The sequence below is a fragment of the Astatotilapia calliptera genome, chromosome 17 (assembly GCF_964374335.1).
Source record: "Astatotilapia calliptera chromosome 17, fAstCal68.1, whole genome shotgun sequence".
Lineage (NCBI taxonomy): Eukaryota > Metazoa > Chordata > Actinopteri > Cichliformes > Cichlidae > Astatotilapia > Astatotilapia calliptera.
Window position 1 is genome coordinate 37,316,981 of NC_137438.1, and position 19,438 is coordinate 37,336,418.

Consider the following 19,438-nt stretch of genomic DNA (forward strand, 5'->3'; position numbering starts at 1 on the left):
TTAATGATTAAGTTATACAAAGCATGCATTTGAAGCAGCACTCATCATTTAACTAACTTTTCAACTTAGTTTCATGTGCAACTAAAATAAATACATAAATTAGGGCTCTAACTATATCTCTTTAAAAATAACAGAAGGTCATTCTAAACAGATGCTTACACCAAACCATTCGTTGATGATGTCAACAGGAAGATGACTTGCACCGAAAAGTGTCGGCTTCCAAATCAACGTAAGATGCATGAAAACTAAAACTCTACATTAGCGAATCAGAAAAGAGCAAACAAGAACACTTAAGAGTACTGAATGAACAGAGGATGGATTATCCACAAACTCGGTTTTATTCAAACAACTTTGAGAAAGAAGAAGGAAAAGGCGAAAAATGAAAGGCCAAGTGTTTACAATGAAAAGGTCGCACACAGTATAAAAATGAGTTCCATGAGTTTGGAATTGAACTCACTCTATAGGGGCATCCACTACAATGAGCCCAAATATTTACTTCCCTTTTTGATGTCATACTGCTGCTTATTTCTGTCTTTGCAAGTAAACATATGCCTGATATACAAACGGAAAAAAATGTGTGGTTTTACCTTAAGATGTTTAGAAGCTTAGTGTACACAGACACTTCCTATTATTTGTGGTCAACACTATTTTACATGTTCTGAGTTTTTATACGTCTTTGTGGGCCTGCCCGCATTAGCACATTTGTCTTGCTAGTGAGTGTGTGTATGACACTGTAGCTGCTACGTGTCTTTTGTCAATAAACTTCCCCATTCGCTGTCAGGGAAAGAGTTAATAACCACACAATGTCATGATCGCTTTTGGTATTACATTTTTACGGTAAAGACACTGCACAAGTTTGGGGCTTTAAACTTGTGTGACACAAGCAAAATACAAGTTTAGAGTAAACGCAACAAAGAAACCATCTGCCATGCTGCCATATTAACAATCTTTCCAATAACAGAACTTTGGCGTTTATGCTATATGGCTCAGGTGGCCAAAATGCATAAATGTTTCACAGACGGTAACATCAACCTTTAACTGTTTGACTACTTTCTGAAGTAAAACCAAACACACTTTGCAGGAACAAGTCACTTAAAAAAACTACAAAAGCCTTTTAAATTATTCAAAAGAGCAACGTGTTCTGCAAAAACCCCACATCACATTCATGTTTATATTTTATATGTTTATATAACTGAGCCTCTGTATGAAAGAAAAATCACAGTTGAGACACGTGGGGTGGATGTAAAATTGGGTTTGCTGCAGTTTGTAGCACAGCTTACATCAATTCTTCAGGCCTGAAAACTTGACTTAAATATATGTCCTTTTGAAATTAAGATGGCTCAAAATTTCAGGAAAACAAATATGAAATAAAGTCCCACTTTACACTCACTCCTATGTACTCCAGTAAGTATCAGATAGAGTGAAAGTAAAACTCATTCTTTTTTAACTTTTTTCAAATGGTTGACTTTTATGACCAGAGAGAGAGCGAGAGAGGAACTGCCTTCCCTCAATATGACAAAATCTTATTTATTTACTTAGTTCATACTAGTGAGCAAACATTATGCTTGGAATGAGTTATGTAAAGTGCAACATGGTGCTTGAAACTACTCGAGGTGAGAGCTTCAACAATCAACTGTCAAGGTCAAGGTCAAATTTATTTATATAGCACATTTCCAGACAGACAATGCTGCACAAAGTGCTTAACAATATAAAAATGCCATTAAAAAGAAACAATATAAAAACAATAATAACAATATAAAACAATGATAGGACATAATTAAAACAATAAGACTATAAAATAAGACTAAATAAGACCAAAAAAAAACCAACAAAAAATATGTCTTTAGTAGTGATTTAAATTGATCAAGTGTTTGTGCAGATCTAATATTTAGGGGAAGACTATTCCAAAATCTGGGACCTGCCACAGAGACGGCTCTATCGCCACGAGATTTGAGATCAGTCCGTGGGATGGACAGCATTAATTTTGAGCTAGACCTCGTGACTTTTCCTGGAGCATAAACAGAGACGAGCTCAGACAGGTAAGAAGGGGCTCGGGCGTTAAGCGACTTAAAAACAAAAAGTAAAAGTTTAAATTAGATCCTGTAGGAGACAGGAAGCCGGTGCAAGGAGGCTAAAACTAGAGATATATGATCTCTCCATTTGGTGCCAGTTAGCAGGCGAGCAGCTGCATTTTGGACCATCTGAAGACGATGAATGGAGGCCTGGTTAAATGACACGTTCGGGAGGTATGATTTTACCATAGCTAGTTGTCTTAACTGAAATAAGAAGGATTTGACTACTGCACTCACCTGCTCATTCAATTTAAAAGAAACATCAACGTAGACACCAAGGTTTTTTTTACATGTGTTTTATTGTAGGTTGATTTTAAATTTAGCACATCATGTAATAAATATTAAGAATACTGGCGGAAGCTGCTTCTGGCCCTTAGCCTCCGAGTAGCTGCACCTATGGCATGAATTTCAAAATCCTACATCACCGCATTCTTGACTCATCACTTTCATAAGATTTTCAGAAAGCTAGACTTCACCAGGATTCAAGCTTATCTGATATTTACTTGCAGAAGCACCTATAGTATGAATACATAAATCCTAGGAGACTTCCTTCTTGAGTTATCACATTCCCAAGATTTTGAGAAAACGTAACTTTTGTCCTTGACCTTGAGGTCATCGAAATTCAAACTTGTCCAAGACTTTAAGTAGCTGCACCTATAAAATGTCAAAATCCTACGTCACCCCGTTCTTAGTTATTACATTCACAAACAGGGTTTCCACACCAGACTGCCTGGTTGCTCAGGGTAGAAGCAGGGGAAAAAAAAAGTAGAAACCATTTTAGCCATTTCCCATTTTTTCCAGCAAACTATAGAGAACATAGAGAACTATAACTCCAGAGATATTGGGATGCTCGCCCAAATTGCAATGTGTAAACCGATGTCTAAAAACAACTCAAAGGAACAGAATGACACACTTGGTGGAACGAAAAGGGTGAAAGCCTTTTTGTCATCCTTCTGTTCAGACAAAGCTCACCTAACAAGCTTTAGTTGATCAAACTGCAGCACAAGAGTACATGGAAACATGAAAGTGAGGACAATGAACCAGCCTTGAAGCACAAGCATATACACATACAAAAATGTAAGTATATAAGCCATTTGCACTTTTGTATGAGTGAGTAAAGGCCTGTTGACAAACATGGAGGCCACACATTTGCAGGAACACTTCACTGGTCCTTTCTTACTTGCTTTCCTCTCAACCTCGCTTCCTTTTTTTATTTGCCTCCTGTTTTTCTCACTCTTCTTCCCTTTTATCCTAGTAACAAGGGACACAATCAGTTTTCATAGTTCTCCCTCTCCCAGCCAATACCATCTGAGCAAGGAACCACAAACAGACAAAAGGCCAAAAAAAGTGAAATTATTGATTTGATGTCATTGTCAATTAGAGCCAAGAGAGGAAAGAAGCAGCACAGAGAGGAGACAGACTGAAAGTGAACCGTTGGTCTCACATAGGTAACATAAATGGAGAAGACAAAATGGAAAAATAATCTTACGTCGACCGATGAAAAGAAACACCATTAAGCCTGGAAATATCCCCTCTAAAAATGTTCACATATATATATTTATTAACCACCATGTAAACATATGTGTGTGTCTCTCTCCCTCTCTCCACATGTGTAAAAGAGCTTGTCACTGCTGGTGGCGATTAACACATCATTTCTGTACCAGTGCACACTAGGAAAGGCAACAGCATCACAAAGCAAACACAAAAAGTCATGTGACACAATAGGCGGAGGACCTACACCAACCCACACGTTCTTCAGCTTGTGTTTTACAAGCACAGCTGTGTCTTTTCTCAACACCATTTTCAATATAAATTGATAACTGAGATATATATATATATATATATATATATATATATATATATATATATATATATATATAAAAAAACACCCAGCACGCCCCTGCGGGCGGTTTATCCTTCAAGCTCGGGTCCTCTACCAGAGGCCTGGGAGCTTGAGGGTCCTGCGCAGTATCTTAGCTGTTCCCAGGACTGCGCTCTTCTGGACAGAGATCTCCGATGTTGTTCCCGGGATCTGCTGGAGCCACTCGCCTAGCTTGGGAGTCACCGCACCTAGTGCTCCGATTACCACGGGGACCACCGTTACCTTCACCCTCCACATCCTCTCGAGCTCTTCTCTGAGCCCTTGGTATTTCTCCAGCTTCTCGTGTTCCTTCTTCCTGATATTGCTGTCATTCGGAACCGCTACATCGATCACTACGGCCGTCTTCTTCTGTTTGTCTACCACCACTATGTCCGGTTGGTTAGCCACCACCATTTTGTCCGTCTGTATCTGGAAGTCCCACAGGATCTTAGCTCGGTCATTCTCCACCACCCTTGGGGGCATCTCCCATTTTGACCTCGGGACTTCTAGGTTATACTCGGCACAGATGTTCCTGTACACTATGCCGGCCACTTGGTTATGGCGTTCCATGTATGCCTTGCCTGCTAGCATCTTGCACCCTGCTGTTATGTGCTGGATTGTCTCTGGGGCATCTTTACACAGCCTGCACCTGGGGTCTTGCCTGGTGTGATAGACCCCAGCCTCTATGGATCTTGTACTCAGAGCTTGTTCTTGTGCTGCCATGATTAGTGCCTCTGTGCTGTCTTTCAGTCCAGCTTTGTCCAGCCACTGGTAGGATTTCTGGATATCAGCCACCTCCTCTATCTGCCGGTGGTACATACCGTGCAGGGGCCTGTCCTTCCATGATGGTTCCTCGTCTCCCTCCTCTTTCTTGGGTTTCTGCTGCCTGAGGTATTCACTGAGCACTCGGTCAGTTGGGGCCATCTTCCCAATGTATTCTTGGATGTTCGTTGTCTCATCCTGGACTGTGGTGCTGACATTCACCAGTCCCCGGCCCCCTTCCTTCCGCTTAGCGTACAGCCTCAGGGTGCTGGACTTGGGGTGAAACCCTCCATGCATGGTAAGGAGCTTTCTTGTCTTTATGTCAGTGGCTTCTATCTCCTCCTTTGGCCAGCCTATTACCCCAGCAGGGTACCTGATCACGGGCAGGGCGTACGTGTTGATGGATATATATATATATATATATATATATATATATATATATATATATATAAATATAAAAGCTGAGAATAAAAGCATGGTTCCATCATAGTGCAACCAAACACTAAATGCTTCTACAATTTAGATGTGTGGCACCAACATTCAGCACAGACCTGCCCATAATCTGCTTCTGATTGGTTCTGACCCTAGTATTCTTCTTCACTGAATGCAGCTGACGGATAAAAACGGGCATTTGTACATGTGGGGCGATCGTGGCTCAAGAGTTGGCAGTTTGTCTTGTAATCAGAAGTTTGCCGGTTTGAGCTCCGGCTCCGACAGTCTCGGTCATTGTGTCCTTGGGCAAGACACTTCACCCGTTGTCAGAGGGCCCGGTGGCGTCAGTGTCCGGCAGCCTCACCTCTGTCAGTGCGCCCCAGGGCAGCTGTGGCTACAATGTAGCTGCCATCACCAGTGTGTGAATGGGTGGATGACTGAATGTAGTGTAAAGCGCTTTGGGGTCCATAGGGACTAAGTAATGCGCTATACAAATACAGGCCATTTACCATGTGAAACCGCACCCTGGGTTTCTCCTTAAGAGACATTGCAACCTTAAAAACATACTGGTTATTCAAAATAAAGAGAACTATTTGCTTTTTTTATCAAGAAAATGCTGTCACTGGCCCTGAAAGGCCTGGTCCGGACATCGTCTGCAGAAGTAACTATTCCGCCACCCGTCTCCCCTTGCCCTGACGAGATACCAAATCGTGACCCAGAATCCTCCATGGTGACAGCCTTATCTGACTCGGGGCCACAGCAAGATCCTTCCACATGCAAAAAGGCAGACACATAGGTGTTGTGCAAAGAATGCTTTGTCTAGCTTCCATGGCTGAGACATGATAAAGATCCAGAACAATGTGCTACACCACACTGCAAAAAACATTCCAGGAGTAACTTGAGGAATCGGACAAGGAGTCCAAGACACTGACCAAGCCAATCACATCATGGTCCCATCCTCCAGTGGAGAGGACCCAAGGGATCTGCTGTCAGTGACATGCATGCCCCAAAGGGTCAGAACTATTCCCACAGAACAAAGGGGCTGCTTATGGTTTATCGGTATAAATGAAGAAGCTGACACACCAACCAGTCTTTATGCATCAACTGAATTAAAAACAAAACAAAAAAGGCCCTCAAGCGTCCAAAGCAAATTATAAACATTTTTGTTAGATTTTTCAAGTAAAGTTTGAGCTTCTGTTGACACAAGGTTGGTCTCTTTATAGACAAACAATAAATCCAGGTCTAATTGTACAATTTTTTTCCAGGTAAGGCAAAAATGCTCTTTTCTAAATCTTTATATTAAAAGTATGCTATAATCTTGTCTGGACCCTACAGAAGGCCGCATACTGCTGTCATAGGAAACCAGTATTGAGCTTTATTTGAGCAGTTCATGCATGCAGAGTAAAAGGTCTGTGAAGAAATTGTGAGTGACAGATATTGAGGAAAGAAGACAGTGTATTGATCTCTAATACAGTGGCTGAGGCTGAAGAGGAAAGGGAAAGAAAAAGGAACATGGCTGAATGAATAACCGGTGATAAAAACAATTCACAGCATATACCCTTTAATCTGAAGACTGCTCTATTTTCAAGAGTCCATTACATACAAGTTACAGTGGAAAATCTTTTTGAGTAAGTCAGAGTAATTCACCATCACGGCATCCATCGGTGGGCTTAACTCATTTTTAAATAAAAATTTTATGAAATTCTATTGTATGACACAAAACTCATTAAATACAGCCCAAATAATACCACAAATATCTGCATGAATCGTGAGGGCTAAACAAACTGTTAATAACACTGTAATATTGTCTATGGCATCGAAGTTGCACTCTGAATGTAGTTAAACCACCCAAAGGTTAGAGTAGTTAGAAGAAAATGTGCAAAAAAATGCCAATTCACGTGCATAAAAAAATATTGCAAGGAATCAGTCATAATTAGTAATAACACATCTGAACGTTTATACATGCTGTGCATACACTAAAGATAAATGCTATGAGATGAAAAGGGGTTAACAGAGCAGAGGGAAGGAAACAAGTGAGGTGGGGGTGGAGAGGGGGAGACTGTTTGCCATCTGACTTCGGACTAGATACAACTAGTGGAATGATAAATGTGTGTGTTTATGCGTGTTTGCATTTTGTGCACATGTGTAGGAGATGGGAGAGGGCAGGGTGAGGATACTGTTATTTTTCAGAGGACATGATGTCTCATTGCACATCACACACACACACGTGCACGCATACAGTCAGGCCAACACACACGCCGTGTGTCACTGCGCATTACTGTTGCTTTCTGTGGGCGCCGCGTCCAGACAATGACAGGCAAGCAGGAGCCACAGCATAATGAGAGAGAGCAGGGGCCTTCACTTATACACACACACACTTCCACGTGCACACACACATGCAGAGGGCAGTCGGCTTCACTCCGTCCCCTAGCCTCTCAATTACCCAGCAGGCTTTTAGTGCCACTCTGCTCCACTACAGCAAATTACCCAGGGCCCTGTCTCACTTAGAGACCTGTGACTGTGTGTGAATGTGTGTGTATGTTGGAGGGTGTGGGTGCTTGACAGAGGTAGCGAAAAAGTGTGTGTGTGTGTGTGTATGCGCGTGTGTGTGTACACCGTGTTAAAGCGAGTGGCTCTGAAACAGTGGCTGGAGCCCAGCAGAGGCATGTGAAAAGCTAATAAAAGTGTTTGAATGCAACTGCCATTAGGCTAATACCTCTCCACAAGTACGACACACATGCACACACATAAACGAGCACACACACACACACACAGTAGGAGAGGGGAGAGGAGAGGCGACAGGGTCAGCTACCGTGCCCTCTCTTAGATCAAATGTAGCTCTCTGGCTGGCTGAGAGAGCTGGCTTTTATTGAATGAGATATTAAAGAGTTGTTAGCTGAAGAATACTGATACAAATGGCTACTGATGGCTGTTTAATTGCATCACAATTTGGTGTAACTTTTAGAAAATCTGCCCTCCCACCCACTCCAACTCTTGCTCACCACTCTGTGTTTGTGTAATTTATAACAGCGTCAAAATCTGCTACAATCTCCATCCACATGGAGCTACTGTTTCTACTGTAATTGATGCTTGACACTGTATTAAATCTTTACTTTCAAGCATCTCATTGTTCTTGACCAAAACTCCCTTTTATATGTGAACAGAACAAGCCAGAAATGTGAAGTCACAGAGATGAGAACATCGACCACTCATCGATCCATCGACCCGCTGACATTTTGCTCACTGGGTAGTTTAAGGATAGAGACGGCGTCTGTACAACTCTGGACTCTTCACTCTGACCCAGTTACCTTACTTGAAGACATGTGGTCCATGAGTTCAGTTAGATGACTGACATATAAAAACAACATTAATGGAGAAAGGGCTCAAACATTAACTGTTGATCTGGTTTGTTGAACTTATGTGAGCAGATCAAGAGAAATGGACAGCAACTAACTGCTGTCAGCAGCAAAAACACAGCAGCGGGGTTTAGTGAAGTGAAGATTTCAGTGTGTATTGATTAATTTAACATGTTCTTTCATGTACTATTGTAATATGACAGAAAAGAGAGTTAATACATTAATGTAAGTGATAAGAGTGGTGTTAGCATGACTTTGGTTCCTTGAGCATTATGTGAGGATGTCAAATAAACTGAAGCTGCCGCAAAGTGGGATAACTGCAGAGACTGAGAGAATAATCCTTGGACTATTCTGCTTCAGGAAGCATTGTGTTGTCTGAACTGTTAATTTCATCCAAGCCAGAGGTCTGAATCATCATGAGTTTTCTTCTTACCTTTCATCTTCTTCTTTTGCTGACAAAAGACAGTGTCCATGACCTGCCAGGGTAAGGTTGTCAAGTCAAGTAGTCATGCCCACGTGTTTCTTTGATTTACAACAGTCAATCATTTCTTTGTAAAGACAGCAGGCTGGCTAAAGGTTGAAAACTGTTATAATGGTAAAATCGTACATAATTTTCTTAAGACACCTCAGTCTATTCATTGTCTGTTTTTTGAATGAATGGTGCATTCAATGCGAGCACTTTCAGAACATACTTGAACTTCTTTACACTACAAAAAAGTTTTTTTGTTTGTTTAAAATTAAAAAGTTTTCATGCATTGGTCCAGTTCAGTTCTGATGAACTTGGTTATATGTATGTAGCTCTTGAAATAAAATGCCTAAAGTCCTTTATTTGATAGGCTATCCGGTTGTTCAGTCTGACGTCACTAGCCGTGTCTGGGTCTAAACTCCTCTGCAGGTCCATATATCAAACGATCACTATGGCATTACTGAGAGTTGAAAAACTGTCTAAAGTCTTTCATCTTTAATAAAATGATCAGCGTTCTGCTCTACCAGGTGTAACAATTGAGTTTAACATCCAGGCATCCATGAAAACGGAATTTATGACATTTAACGGAGTTAGAAGTTAGCAGGGAGTTAGCTCGCTAGCTTCTATCTGAATACAATATAGCATGTCCTGACTGCAGGGTTTTGTAAACAAATTAAAACGTACATCTCTGTTATCACTTCCAACATAAATGAAGACAGAAAACTAAACAGCAGTGACGTTTGCAGGGTTACTGAAGTTTGGCTAGCTGGTATATAATGATGTGCTACGTGACCGCTAGCAACACAGCTATGTTAGCATAATATAAACAAGCTAACTGTTTTTCCACTCGATAAAAGTTAACGTGAGTGTTCTCGGTGGTCAGGAACAAATGTAATCGCATGGCAGGATGCTGTAAAAGGACCAAACTTCAGCCAGGAGAACAACTGAGATAATCCATCCATAATACGAGGTTAGTAATTCATATACTGCTGCATGGGCTGGGCTGTAGTTACATCCTAAGGTTTTAAAAACTGAGCTTAAATAAATGATTAGCGGTAATAAAAGCCGAGGGAGGTCAACAGTGATCACTGACTGTTTTAGGAGCTTTTTGAGATCAAATAGAAGAAAATACATAACATTAAACATGTTAACAACACAAAAGCCATATTAAACGCAGACTACTTTAGACCCGGAAGTAGGATTCGTCGCATCATCACTGAACAACCGGATAGGCTAATTGATAACTGCAACAACAATACGTCATTCAAGTGGAACAGCGAAGCGCAAGTACGAAAGACAAGGGGGTTGTCACATGATTCGGAAGGCATTGTGGGCATTGTAGGAATTCTGGGCTCAGCCAATCAGAGCCAGCGGATTTCGTTACACGGGCATTTTGCCGTAACACGGGCAGAAATATTGCCATTAAGTGCCCCATTTAACGAAACTTGAATTTTTCGTTAAATGGGGTATTCGTAAGTCGGGGTTCCACTGTATTACGATTACCTAGAAATGTGTGGTAGTCTCAGTGTGATAACCTGGAATCTAGGACGGTGCAAAATGCAATATTGAATGTTTCGATTGATGATGATTACCTGAAATCCTAGGAAACAGAAAAAAAAGTCGGTGTTTGCTAAATATAAATGTTAGAATTACGACTCTAACATGCTGTACAAGCAAAATGATGGTCTAAATCTTAAAATCTCTTAAAAACAATGTTAAAATAATGTTTCTGGTTATTGCAAAGAACCCACCACACAGATTTTGGTTATTAGCATGGAATTAAATATCATCTGTTATCTTTTACTAGGATGTTACTACTACAATACTATTCTATTGCTAGCAGGTTGTATTATTATCTATATATTACTATACTATTATTGTTTAGTCTTGCCTTATAAGTATACATTTGTATCAATACTTATTTTCTGCCGTTATTACCCAATTAATAAATATAGAAGATCTTGATATTGCTTTGGTAACTGATAATCTTCCAGTCTTATATTATCAGTGTTTCTTTCTTATTACCCCACTATTACCATATTATTACCGAGCTGTAACAGAAATTGCTGCCAAAATTATTATCTCACAAAGTCAAAAATATTGCTCTCGCACACGCTCTTGAACAGAACAGACATTTTAACAGAATGAAACTAAATTTCACTTAACCTGACAACGGCATGACATGAAATCAAATAAAATCCACCTGCAGCACACATCTAATTGAGCAGATTGGTATCACATTGACTAAATTGCCAAGGAGATGATTTGTGCCAGAATAAGATAAAGATAAGTGAAATTGGTTAGAGTGAGTCACAGAGGGGGAACGATGTGTGTTTGTGTCTGTGAGACACGGTGTGTACACGGTCTTTTTTTCGTCTCTGCTCGCTTGTTAGCTGCGTTACCGTGTGTCTGGGTCCACATTAATGTTCACTCTACCAAAAACGTTCTTGCTTGTGTTTACTTGTGTTTGGACGTGCATGGATCTGTGCCTGTACTGTACATCCCTTAACTGGATCTGTTAATTAACCTAGAGCCCTGCCCTGGTGATATGGTGAGAGACAGCAACAGAGAGGCAGACTGGGAAAAAGAGAGAGGATCAAAGCGGGGGTCTGTGGCCAGGGGGCCCCCTCAGCGCTTAGATGAAATGCTGTGGCTACAAACTTTAAAGACTTCCTGCCATTAGCCTGGACCTTGTCCCCTCGCAGGCCTGGACCTCCTCCTGCTTCCCTACTCCCGCAAACAATGGCACAGAAAGAACAAGGGGGAAAGACAAAGCACAATGCTTATAATGACAGTTATAGAAGTGTAAAATATCTACAGTGAAAGATGAATAGGATTTTCACACACAGAGTACAATATAACTAGACAGAAAGGACAACTGATTCCTACATGTCCACACTATGACCTAAAAATAAAGCGCTCTCAAATCATTCAGAAGAAAATGATGTGTGCATCTGAAAATACAGTTCATTATAGTTTTTCGATTACTTGATGATGAAGTTGCAGCCATGGATGAAACAAATCTTTGTCTCCTTGAGTGGGTTTTTAACTTAACTGCCTCTTTTTCATAACTACAGTAATACAACAGGACAAAATCACATTCAAAAGGCATTTCAGATCAAGACAAAGCACAAAGGTGGCTTAACATAGGATTAATATTGATAATAGATAATATTGTGTTTAATTAGCATATTCATTTTCTCTCACTAGTTGACCCAAACTAAAACAATAATTTGACCATGTTTTCATACGAAATTGAGCTACTTTCCCTACAGTCCCAATAACACTGCGCAGCAAGTGCCAAGTCTTGCTTTACCACCACACACAGGCGCAGCCCTTGTGTCAATGAGTGGCTGCAGCATATTCTCTCAATCGCATGGTAGCTTACATAGACATGAACGAGCTGCTCATGTGAACTAACTTTCAGAGTTTTCATTTTACATCTAAATATAGATGAAAAAATCTTATGCGTGTAGTGATTTTGTCAGATCACAGCTTGGTTATGAAATAAGGATATTAACAGCACAGGATAAGAATGTAGTTTTAATAGAAATGATAATAGAAAAATATGTAAATAAGAAGAGCTTTATTAGGAGTCTAGTTGTATTAAAGTATGCAGGAAAGCAGAGAACAGCAAAAAAGCAAAAAGATGGAAAGAGTTGAGGAGTACTCATACTATACTAGAGGATACGAAACGATACCACTACTATGGTAATTAGTTCACCATTTCTAAGAGGCTTTTCCAATGAACGACGGTAGCACTGCAGGAACACGGATGGAGAAGGCTCACTCTTTAAGGATCAGACACGTTATAGCCAACTTTGTGGAAAATACCAAAATATATATGATTCTGTCCCCATGACCCTTCTTGATAAGAGAGCAGCCAAAAGTAGCAATCACCCAGCACTAACAATGAGTGTGCACGTTCACATACTTTAGCCATATGTGACTTTGCACTTTTATTCTTGCGAAATCTAAGACCTCTCTCAGTCTTGTATGCGTGCTTTAATTCTTGGCTGTCTGAGAGCAAGCGCCTCCACCTGGGCTATATTAGAGAGAGGAAGTGTCTTTACTGTCCTTTTTCTAGGGCACACTCACAAAGACACACACACATGGAGAGCCAGGGGCATGATCTGACCATCTCTCTGGGCGGCGGTGAGCATAGGAAGCTCACCAAGGGCTAACGAGGGAGGATCAAAGAGCGCATTACCATGCCTCCCCTCTTCCTCTCGCTCCGTCTCTCTCTGCCTCTTTTCCTCTCTCTGCCGTTCACAAGCAATAAGAGGCCCGCCGGCCGCCTGTCCTTGTGCTTGTTAGTCGGTGACAATAGGACGTGCCCTGAGCCAAAGGAAATGAATTATTTACCCCGCTCCCTCTTGTACTCTTGAAGAAAGAAAGGGGGGGGGGGGGGGGAAAAAACCTTTTCTTGTTTTACCATTGAACTCACAGCCCTCATATTACACACACGCCTTGTTCTGCGGCCTCAGATGTTAAACGCTCAGAATAATCCTGTTTCCTGCTGTTGATGAAGATGTCGGTCCCCAGCTTTCCAACGCAGCATACACAACTGATTAAAAAAAAGACACATACTCCAAGAGATACGCAGAGACCGGGTGTGTAGACAAGGTTATTTCAATACCAACACAAACACTCAATCACATCTTGACGCACATTTCTTTTACACTTGTTGAGCACAGGGCAGCTGAGGGTACTGAGAAACAACAAGGAAGATATGGTGAAGGTTGGAGGGGAGGGTGTTGTGGTTGGTGTGTGTGTGTCTTTGACTACACGGGTATGAGACTGCCACTGACAAGCATACGTCTGCTAATTAATCTGATTATGAAGAGACAATTAAATCCACGATGAGACTTCATATCCCATGACCCCCGGCAGTGCAGCGAGACCCTTACAAGCTAACACTGGCCTAACCAAAGAGCTGAGGAGAGCTGACAATGGCTGACATGAGTGAATCTTTACAGCATGTGTGTGTGTGTGTGTGTGTACTTGAAGCTACTTTCTGCACAGTACAATATGCCCTTGGTGAAGTGCTTTCATAATTATTTCATTTATTCCCACACGTACTCTCTCCCCACCTCTCTCACTTCTCCAATCACACTTTTTTCCTCATCATAATTCTTCATCACACCCCTTCCTCCTCCTCGTCTTCCTCTCCTCTCTTTTCTCATCTGTCCGCCCCTCCTTATTTTCTGTCTGTGCTTATCTTTCTTCCTGGCCCTGGCTCTGTTCTTACAAGCCATAATGACTGTCTTTGAAACAAGGGGGAGTAATGGTCACCTTGATAATGATGATGGTCGTGTTGGTGAAGCGGCAAGAGTGGCGGAGGCGGAGCTTAGCCTGTCAACACAGACTCACCTCACTTGCTCTCCTGTCCCAGCAACAGCGTACGAGCAGAAAACTAGTGAACAGTTAAACTGGAGATTGTTCTTTTCTTTTCTCTTATTTCCTTTTCTTCTTTCATTCCCCACTCCACCGTTAGATCAATACTGAGCAACTGGGGGCCCTTACAATGTGCTGCAGGCTACACTGGGGCTTATGTGGGCCCTAGACAATCCATCTCTATACACTTCTACTGGTGGGGGACATGAAAGCAGCTTCATTAGCTGCGCCAAAAGACTCATATATTTCTCACAGGGCATAAAAGGCCATTGTAAAAACGCCCTCTGTTCCCTTTCAAACATAAAACGTGTCAGACGGCACAAAAGGATTCCAGCCATCACAGAGAGCGAGGATCATTACCGAACAAGTCGGCAAAGGAAAAAGAAGCAGGCCGTGCAAAGTGAGCAGAGCGACGAGAGGAAATCATGATTAGAGAAAAAAAATGGATGAAGAAAAACGGCCATGAAGAGAAGAATGTGATATGCCCACATAGCAGAATATTTCCAGATAGACCTTTATGCTTCAGGCAGCTCTGTGTCTTTTTTCTTTCTGACTTCCTGTGTGTACAAACCTTGAGTTAGGGGAGCATCTGCTCTAAAAGCTTCGTTCTAGAGTCCTTGGACAGATAATGACTGTATTGCTAGTCTATTATAAACCCCACAGGCCTTGCACACCGTTGTCACAGCCTCTCCCAAACAGCCTCCACAATGGAGGCGGCTTTCTGGGTTTCAATAGTCCTGTTTCCCCCTTCACCATCCGGCACACATCTGCAGTTAAACTGACCTCACACATGACTGGCAAAGGAACTCAATTACTGGTAGGGTACTACGGTGAAAGCCATCTCAGTTTCACAATGGCCAAACTGGCATTGTTCAGGTAGCAGATCACTGCGCTTGTGGGGAGGTTGTCCATTATGAAATATAAATGGAATTCAGATGTTATGAGTTCTATGGGCAAGAAGCAAAAAGAAAATCGATGCTTTGGATGTCAGTGCTGAGACCCCTGACAAAGGAGACTGATTGAGATTGACCTCTGCCATAAGCGGTACAACAGACAATACTTTATCTCTTACACAAGCTCTTTATGCGATGAAACGCAGCCAGCAATGACCCCCTGATCTGCAGCATTGTCGCCCGGAATTCTTTTCAGCCTTTAAAGCACAAGCAAATGAGTGTGCAGCCATGACCAAAACTAATGCAGTGGCAGATATTTAGGTAGGAAAAAGAAGAAAGAAAGCAGATAAAGCAAGGTGGAATGAAAAGGTTCGGAAAATATGAAGAACAGTGTATAAATCTGCATTAAATTACTAGTGTTGGGTCATATGTGGCAGTAATCCAGGTGAGCACTTGGTTTTGTTCTTGCAAATCCACTGCTTTCACGAGGGCTTTGTGATTTTGAGTAGATGTAAAGAAGAGCATTAAACACACTGAAATGAATACACACATCTATCAAATTATTTCAAGGCAGTCTTCAAGGTTGAAAATGACAGATTTAGCGATATTTTTTCTTTAGCATCAAAACGAATGCGACTTCTAAATACAAAGTTCTTATTTAACGGTCTTTTAGAAAAAAAATGTGAGAAAAACGCCTGACTGGTGTGATAAAAGAAGCATTTGAGACAGTAAAATTTGCATGCCTACTCTGTCGCTTTGTGCTTCAATTCAGACAGATGTAACTGCAAAACCTCATCTCTGACTGACCTATTTAGAAATTACTGCCCTGATAACACAACAAAAACAACACTTTGAAATGGGGTGAATGTGTGTAATGAAATAAGTTCCCATATTTGTACCGGAGCAGATCAACTTGTCTGCGTGGCTTAAAAGTCTCCTTACATTATTAAGCTACACTGCAGTGATTTGTTTTCAAGTACAACAAGGCTTGCTGTGCCTTAACCACCCGTGTTGAGCTAAGGATGTGTGCGAATATATGTGTGTACGTGTGCGCAGGATGGGAAGAGGAGGGGGGGATTGGAAGGGACACCAGCGATCACAGCAGACGTGTTCAAGATGGAAAAGCCACTGGTGACCTGCGTAGGAAAGACTACAGTATTAGTCCAACAGCAGAGATTACATGGTACTTACAGGAGGTCAGGCTCCAGAGAGCGCACCGGGGAGGGAAACAGGAGGGGTGAGGAAGGGGGGGGGGGGGGGGGGGTGACAAGAGAAGATAGCGGAACTGCTTCAGTACGTCTTCACAGCTTTTCTATTAGTAGGACTCTACGTGCGTTTGCTAAAGCGAGCGCACACTAGTTCTGCTTGTTATCATGACCCATCAGATTTGCCTAGAAACGGAGCTACAGTCAGTGTTACTTCCCAAAGTCAAAAGCCTCTTTATTTTAAGTTATTCACTCTGACCTGAGCACCAGAAAAAAAAACTTTTTTTTCCATGTGCAGCTTTGTAAGATTTTATTCGACATATACCAGTAATTTTTAAGAAGAAAGTTACTCAGTGCATGCAAATTCTAGTTACAAGTATTCAGTGAAATTACACTGTGTTAAAGAGTAAAACTTGTATAAATGTGTATAGATCTTTCCCTGTTAATTCATTTTCTCCACACCTTTTCTTCACATATGATCATTTTGGTCATAAATGAGAATTCAGACCTAATGTGAGGTTCTTCTTACTGTAATTTATCACGTTCGTGTTTTACATTACTTGACTTTTTTTCAAATTTATTTCAACTATGATACAAGCAGCGTGAAGAAATTTGTTGTGACCGAAATGTTATTAGAGAATAAGTGATTCTCTCTACAAATAATTTTTAAGTGTTGCATCTATGTGAGTGTTTTACTATCTGCTTCATGCTTTAGGGAAAAGAAATGCAGAAAGGATTACGATTAAATTAGAATCTGTGTGAATCTAATAATACATCTTACTACTGACACTATAATGGAACTATTTCTCAGGCTATTTATAATGGAAATGGGCCCGATTGAAATGACATTTATCTCCGAAATCATCATTGACTTTAATGTTTTGATTTTGATTGTGATAAATGCTGTCAGTTAGACTGTTAACCGAGAAGAAGTCACCAAGAGTGCAGGGGCATTTGGGGGTTAATAAACAGGTGATGCTCAGGAATCGTCTCCTGATTTCACCCCTTTTTTTAAATCTTTTTTCCTCTTAGGTTTTATTAATATGCTCAGGTATCTCAAGTTTGCTGTTTCACTTTGTTTGTACTATCGTTTGACCTTGGCAAGCTCGTGTAGCCATGGGCACCTTGCCAGAGACCCTACTAATAAGGTGGTTATTGCGAGGCTGCTCTTTTCCTCTGCACAGGTAAAGTGACTGAAGTGGGCGCACAAGTGAAACTTGTGGAAATACAGTGATCCGGTTTGGATCAGCAGGTGTTCATTACAAAGACTTTTATTAAAAATACAGCAAACTAAAAAAAGCCTTTTAGTTTAATGAGTTCCGTATCCAGTCGCTGGGGTGAAAAAGAAATGTTGGGGGCAGATCTCATACTTCCTGATGGCACATCAGTTCACTCTGCTGCACTGCTTGCACTGTTTTCTGAAGTGTCACTGCTAGTTATTTGTTTGGTGTGTGCATGTTTTTTCATTAATGGGGATTGTGTGTAGCAGAGTTACAAGGCCATGTGATGGAGGAGAGAAGAAGAAAACTAAATAAAACAGCATGCTGTAAAACATGTCCAGCAGCAGCCTTGACGATGAGAAATTGCATTCCAACCATCTAAAAATGCCCCTCAGTTTTTCTGATTTTGTCACACTAATGTGTGGTCATGTGCCTGTTTCCAATACACTTCAACACACAAATTGTAAAGACTTCAGAGCATGTCATTCATATGATAATCTGTTGTAAGAGGCAACGTTAGTACATTACATTTGTACCAGTTAATCTGACAAGGCCATAACAAGAATTATATAAAGTTCAGTTCAATCTTAAATCCACTGTTGGGGTACTTAAGCACATTAAGAGTAGTCTGACCAGTATGAATGCAGACTGCAGTCTATGTAAAGTGAGTCCAAGTGTATCTGAATAATATGTTCAAAGTGCAGGGAGGCACAGTTGATGGAGATAACTTATCTCTCCCAGTCGGCAAGGGAAAACTTCTGTCACTTGGCTGGAGCATATGATTGCAGGTATATGCAGATTCTATCGGTGAGTCATGAGTATGGAAGCTTATCTGGAGTTTGCAGGAGGCAGCTCTCCTACAGTGGGATCCACAAACACCTGTTGAAAAGGCGAACAGGAGCTGCTGAACTCCGCACGATAAGAGGCAGTGGTTAACGCACCAGTCGGACTGAAAAGTCCAATGTTGACGGTAAAAACAAATGGGAGGAGAAAAAAAACAAAAACAGAAGTTGTCATCTAAAATGTGTTTCTTTGCTCTGAGAAAACACACAGAGCCCGGGCACAAGCAGAAATTTGATACACTCACGCGGTGCCGTTCTTCTTCTTTTTTTTGTCTGTTTTAACAGGGGTGAAATGTTGAAATCCAGACTGGCTACGTTGAATCTTTGTGAAGATTAGCAAGCGGAAAGCACATGTGCTCTGAGGGAGGTTCACCGCAATAATTACCGAGCGCTCCCGGTTGCATCTGCCTCATGCTAACTGGTGGCAGGCCAACCAACAACATGCACTGAAAACAACAGTCCCTCTCTGCTGGCACTGCTGCCGCTCGCTAACTGCTTTCCCCCCCCCCCCCTTTTTTTAAATCTCTCTGTGTCCCTCAGCCTTTTTCTCTCCCCCTCTCTGGCCCCATCTGTCTCTCTTCCTCTTTCATCTCTTCATCTTCTGCAACTTTATCACATTTCCCTTTTTTTCTTTCTTTTTGCTCCTGAGCGTTCCTTTTCTCCCCTCCTACTCTTGTTCCCACTCCTCCTCTTCCATTCTCTCATTCCTCTCTGCACCCAAGGCCATGTGGTCCAGGCGAGGTAGCAGGGTGACAGAAGCCGGACCCTTTGGTGTTGCAAGTTTCTTATCTCACTTACGAGGTGACGCTGTGCATGTGTTTGAGTGTTTGTGTGTCTCTGTGCCGTGTGTGGTTTGTGAGAGCAGGGCACTGTTCTCGAGGGCAAAGCGAGGTGTGAGAGGATGATGCACTTGATACACTGTGAGGAAGAAG

At 41.6% G+C, this 19,438-nt stretch overlaps 1 protein-coding gene across 6 annotated transcripts in view; it reads right to left on the reverse strand.

The window, feature by feature from the left end:
* sox5 (SRY-box transcription factor 5) overlaps positions 1–19,438 on the reverse strand; it is a 254,966-nt gene that overhangs the window by 164,189 nt on the left and 71,339 nt on the right. The window lies entirely within an intron of this gene.